At 43.0% G+C, this 6,216-nt stretch overlaps 1 non-coding gene across 1 annotated transcript; it reads right to left on the bottom strand.

Moving 5' to 3' along the window:
- Positions 1 to 5,834: 5,834 nt before the first annotated feature.
- LOC132437471 (small nucleolar RNA SNORD104) lies at positions 5,835 to 5,904 on the bottom strand. The gene has a single exon (XR_009522054.1). It is a non-coding gene; the product is annotated as a small nucleolar RNA SNORD104 (small nucleolar RNA).
- Positions 5,905 to 6,216: the final 312 nt, after the last annotated feature.

Raw genomic sequence — 6,216 nt, 5'->3', positions numbered from 1 at the left:
AAAAAGCAATAAAGTATTGATACACACAACCTGCATTAATCTCAAAATCAATGTACTTTTGTTCACAAAAGAAGCCACAAATGGGTATATACTATTTGGTTTTATTTTGTTAAATAATTGGAGAGGCAAAACTACTTTATAGAGACAGAAAGCTGATCAGTGGTTGCCTGGTATCCAAAATGAGAAGCATTCACTGCAAGGGGGCAACAAACTCTGGGGTAATGGAAATATTCTATATCTTGATTAGATGGTGGCTACACAGGTGTACACATGTTCAAACACATGGAGCCTAAAATGGGTACATTTTATTGTAGGCAGATTGTACCTCAATATATTTGAATTTAAAAGAGGAAAACAACACACATTGAGATATTGCCTGACATCTACTTGAATGGCTAAAATTAAATAAAAAGTACGGACAATACTAAGTGTCAGCAAGTATGAGAGCAACTGAACATTCATCCATTGCTGATGAGTGTGTAAATTGGTAAAATCATTCTGGAAAACTGCTTTGCATTGATCATATGTGTAACCTTTGACACAGAAATTCCTTTTCTAAATACATCTAATAGAAATGTGTACATATATGCACCAAAAGAATGCTCATAGCAGCAATAGCTTAAAACTGGAAACAATCTAATTGCCCATAAATAGTAGAATGGATTAAAAACTAGTGGTATATTCACATGACGGAATACTATCCAGCAATGAAAATGACTGAACAGCTCATACATTCAAGAAACAGGTGAATCTCATAAACCTGGTTTTGAGGGAAAGAAGTCAGATACAGAAGGCTGCATATACTGTAATATTTCATGTACATAAAAATTTAAAATATGTAAAATTAATCCAGGATGTTGGAAGTCAAAATAGCCAATTTCTTTTGAAGAAAAGGGAAGGGAATATGAGAGGAGCTTCTGAGAAGATGGTAACCTATTTCGTGACCCAGGCTGTTACTAGAGTGTGTTCACTCACTGGGTATACAATGATGGTTTGTGCCCTTTTTGGTGCGTATGCCATATGCATTTATACAAAAAAACTTTTTAAAACGGAATCATAAGTGAATGAGAACCAAGGAAGTAGAAGAGGAAACATAGACTTTTTTTGTCAATAAGTTCATTGCTAAATGGGAGGATGCAAAAAGGAGGAAGCTCGGGGTGTAGTAAGATTGTGCTGAAAGATGTTTTTGGGGTTTTTTTGCGGTACGCGGGCCTCTCACTGTTGTGGCCTCTCCCGTTGCGGAGCACAGGCTCCGGACGCGCAGGCTCAGCGGCCATGGCTCACGGGCCCAGCCGCTCCGCGGCACGTGGGATCTTCCCGGACCGGGGCACGAACCCGTGTCCCCTGCATCGGCAGGCGGACTCTCAACCACTGCGCCACCAGGGAAGCCCTGAAAGATGTTTTTTGGATTCGAAAAGATTTTCACTTGCCTGTATTCTGATTTTTGTAAGCCAGTGAAGGGGAAGAATTAATGTTATAGTAAATAAATGATTAAAATGATGAAGCACTCTTTTTAAAAATTTATGAAGCAGGGGCTCATGAGAAACAGCGGTATACGTGAAAGTGCTAATCTTGTGCAAGAATGACTTTTTTCCCTCCATGTCTCAAAAAAAAAAAGAAAAATGATGGAGCCACACAGGGAACCCATAAAAGCATGGATGAAAAGCGGGAAATTGTGGGAACAAAGCTGAGGGAGTTTGTATCTGACACAAAGCACAGCCATATGCTGAAATGTTGTGAATCAGGCTCTGAATGTTAAGAAAAAAGTGATGAAAGTTGGCACATTCATTGCAGGAAAAGTGAAGAGTAGCTGCTTAGGGATAAATGAAAGAAAAACTGAGCTGTCAGCTTAATTTGGAAATTACACATTTCTTATTGTGCTAATTGGTACAATCATACTCCTGGAAACCCAGGCAGGAAACCTTGAAGTCATTGTTTTATTTCTTCTCACAATCATCTTACATTCAACACTCCTTCCCTTTCAGTCTTCTGCAATCCAGCCTCTATCAAAGAAAACCTAAACCACTGTAACATTTTCCCGGTGGGGTCTCTGCCTCCAGTCTCTGCCTTCAGTAGTTATTTTCCTTATACAAATATTTAGATGTCTGCCTGCCCACAGAGATGGCTCCTAGCATGGGATGCCAGTTAAACTAAAAACTTAGCTGAACCATGATGGAATCTGGGGCACATGGCACATCGTGGACTAGATGTTAGCCCAACACATCCAGCCCATCACACAGTCAAACCTTCACCTGGGTAAGTATAAACTAATAAGTAGTGACGTTTGTGGAGTACTTATGTTGGGTGAGACATGGTTCTAAGCAGCTGGCATATATGGGCCTATGTAATTCGCATAACAACCTCTGGGGAGCGTTCTAGTGTTCTCATTTAATAGGCAGAGAAATGAGATATAGGAGGCCAAGTAAACTGCCCCGCTTAGAGTTAGTGATGAGAGCACCTGGATTAAAAGCCAGTTAGCTGGATCCAAAACCACACATTTAACCCCTGCACTCAGAACAGGCACTTGCTTGGCTTCCAACACCTCTGTCTTTGGGTCTGCCTGGCCAAGTCAAAGTCTTGGTTCTGCAGCCCACATTCAGCATGGCCCTAGAGAATGCTGGTTTTTCTTCTGTTTCCAGGAGCCCCTACTCAGTAGTGAGAAATGGTTATTAATTTTTAACTGCTGGAAATAAATATCTAAAAGTTTAAAAAGAAAGTAAAAGAAAAAGCATTGGAGGGTGAAATCTTATCCTTGTAGGGAGTAAGTGGTCCTCTAAAAGAAGATTATTTTCTGTAAATCAACTATACTCCAATAAAAATTAATTTTTGAAAAAGGAAACAAGCTACATAATAAACTTAGTTCAGAACCTGACCCCGCTCCCCCCAGAAAAGTGATTTAAGAAATAAACGATTTCTCATACAGGAAAAAAGAAAAAGATTATTTTCATCCTCCCCCTCCCCCCTCCGCCGTGAACTGTAGTAAGAATTCCAACATAAAACTATCTTTATCTATTTTATGAATAGTTTACCCTGTTCTGTTGGATTGATTCTTATTTGCAAAAAGACTTGTTCTCTTAGTCCTTGCTTTTCTTAACAAAATCATCTTTTGAACAAAGAAATGTTTAAAGAATTGGTTCCCCTTCCCCCCAAAGTTTGCCTTCCCTTTCCAAACTAAACAGTAACCCCCTTTTTCCCCCACCTAGAGCATTTTTTTCCAGGATTCTTTAAGCAAGTTCGAGGTTACAACAATCTTTGCTGAGACACTCTTAAGATTCCATTGTAGATATAATCCTTATCAGTGTGACTGTGATTACCAAGTCGCCTAGCTCTTATACAGAGTCAAAGATAAAGGCTAATATTCTACAAACTGAAATGCTGCAGCCTTTGAAAGTTAAGTTTTTCAGGTACAGCTTTGTCGCTTAATGTACTTCTTTCTTCCCTCAAGACAGAGCGAAAGGGCTTGTCATGAAGAGCGGGAAACCTCCACCTTCCCACGCTCGCGGGTGAAAGCCCTATCGTGAAAACACGGTACCTTATCCTTGAAACAAATTTCTCTCTGACTTCAGTGACACTCAAATGCACGGCAAACAATGGTGCTGGCACAGTTCCAGTGTTTCTGGACACTGCTTCTTAACATAAAATGAGTTCACAAAGGCTTGGGTTTCATTTCTGAGGATAACGGATACTTTAAATACTGTACACTTTTGTGTCTACACATACAAAGTAAAGTAGTGAATCGGGGCAATTATCCTTGTAATTCAAGTGTGCCCTTTCCTCCCCACATACATATTTTGGCTTTAATTATCTGAATGTTTCAAATGAGAAGTGTCTTTTTTCCCATGGAAAATTGCTTCATTTCTCTCTCTCTCTTTTTTTTTTTTTTTGCAGTACGCAGGCCTCTCACTGTTGTGGCCTCTCCCGTCGTGGAGCACAGGCTCCGGACGCGCAGGCTCAGCGGCCATGGCTCACGGGCCCAGCCGCTCCGCAGCACGTGGGATCTTCCCGGACCGGGGCACGAACCCGCGTCCCCTGCATCAGCAGGTGGACTCTCAACCACTGCGCCACCAGGGAAGCCCCATTTCTCTATTTTGTGTGTGTAAATTTAAAGTATTCTCTACTCCATATATAGAGATGAGAGAAAGTTTTGCAAATAAATCATTTCGGAAGCAACACTTTTCCTTTTTCTAATGGAGAGCCACACAGCACCTCAAATATGGTTCAACAGGTAAAAAATGGTTTGCCTGTGAGGTCGGAATCCCACCCAGGCAGGGACGTCTCATCCCCATCTTTCAGCCCCGAGGAAGAGAGAAGACAGTAGAGACCCTGCCACCCTGCCACCAGAGCTGACAGAAGCTGTCATCCAGGAGGAAGGAACACAATTCACCTGTGGCCTGAGAATTGTCATCAGATGTGTTGACAGGCGCGTGGGCTGAGGAGAGAGGCAAGGTCTGTGCCAGCCCGTGAGAGGATGGAGGGTCCCCTTCCTCTCATCCAGCAGGAGTGAGATACTGCTGTCAGCATCACTGATGGGTATGAACAGTGTAAGGCATGGACAGATCATTCCTAGACACTTTGTGGAGATCCTCACCAGGCTTGGGGGTGAGGGTAAGGGATTGGAAGGATGGGATTGGAAATTGTGCAGCACCTTCAGCGCTGGAGCGCACATATTGTGTGATTACCTGGTACCCCGAGGGCCTGGATGAATCACCCATCTCAAAGTACTTGCATTAGTTTAAGGAAAAAAATGCTGTGGTTTGGCAGGTGAGCCAAGTACTTCTTCATTGCTGTTGTTTGTCCTTTTCACTCAGCTATGAAAGGAATGTGTCGCTTTCTTTCAAAACTGTGTAGATAGAAATAAGGACTTGGTCTCAGGAACCCTTAAGGGACTACAACTGAGTAAAAGGAACTCATGTTTAAAATACACATTAAATTCATCCTCAGAATACTTAGGATATGCCAGAGTCTCTGAAAATGAAGGATTTTTAGGGTTATGAAACATAGGACAGGGGAGAGTAACCCTAAAAGACCTCACATAACTAAAGGGGAAACTGTATGTTCTTTATTGTAACATGGCTATGATTCCAAGGTTTCAGACTACAAAAGACTCTAAGATGTTCTTGGTATTGAGCAGGAGAGTTTGTGGATTTCAAATAAACGCAAAGTGAGTGAGCATGGATGTGTTCTGCTCAGAAGTCAGTGCCTCCGTAAACCAGCTGATAATGAAAACAAGATGCCCCATTTCTGGAAAGAAGGGATTTGTGGGTCCAGATAACCAGGAGATGTCAAGCAGCTCGATTCATGAAAGCTGTGAAGGATGAGCAGAGTGATTGGAGTCGGTGAAGCTGAACGGCCCAGAAAAAACGGTCAGTTAGCAAGTCCTGGGAATTGACAGCCACGAATGTGGCCACAAAGATGAAGGAAAGATAAATTCATGATGCTAAGGTTTTCGTTTTCTGGTCATAAATCAATATTTGTTTATGTCAGTTTACCTTAAAAGCAACATTTAGTCACGAGCTGTTTAACCATCATTTATTATTGCTTCAGGCCAAATGCACCTGGAGGAGGCCAGAGACACAGGGCCCTGTAGGGAATTTGCACCTCCACCTGCAGATGAGCCCTCGCCTCTCAAAGGCCCCCACGATGTCCTTTCTCTTCCTGCTTCTACTCTAGGTCCTCTTCCCTCGTCCTCCTTTCTTTCTGTCTCCCCCCCGCTTTCCCCCCACGTCTCTCCCGAATTCAAATTCAGCGAGTTGGCTCATGGGTTATTCTTCTCAGCCCTTCTTTGATCTTAGACACTTTTGACCAGTATATCCTTTTTTTTTTTCAGCGGCCCGGCTCAGACTCCAGTTCGCATCACCCGCGTCAGCAGTCTAACATGTGCTTTAATTCAGATGTCATCACCGCCAGCCGCCCACCCTCCACCCGGTTCCCAGGCCCCGAAAGAGGGGACAGACCTGCCCCAGCCCAGGACACACCCCACCTCACCTTCACCACTTCACAGTCGCTCGACCACTGTATCCTTTTAAGAATAATTCGCTTGTCTTCTGTGTTCTCGGCCTTTCTCTCTGTCTGATTCTGCATCACCTTTGCATCTCCCTTCGTCCTCCCACCCCTCACCTGTGCATACCTTCAAGTCTCTATTTTTGGCACTCTCCCCTCTCCCCAGCTTCTCAAGACCTTTCATTCATGTTACAGCTCCATCTAAATCTTCGTCTC

The sequence above is a fragment of the Delphinus delphis genome, chromosome 14 (assembly GCF_949987515.2).
Source record: "Delphinus delphis chromosome 14, mDelDel1.2, whole genome shotgun sequence".
Taxonomy (NCBI): Eukaryota; Metazoa; Chordata; class Mammalia; order Artiodactyla; family Delphinidae; genus Delphinus; species Delphinus delphis.
This window is presented reverse-complemented; position numbering and strand designations above follow the sequence as displayed.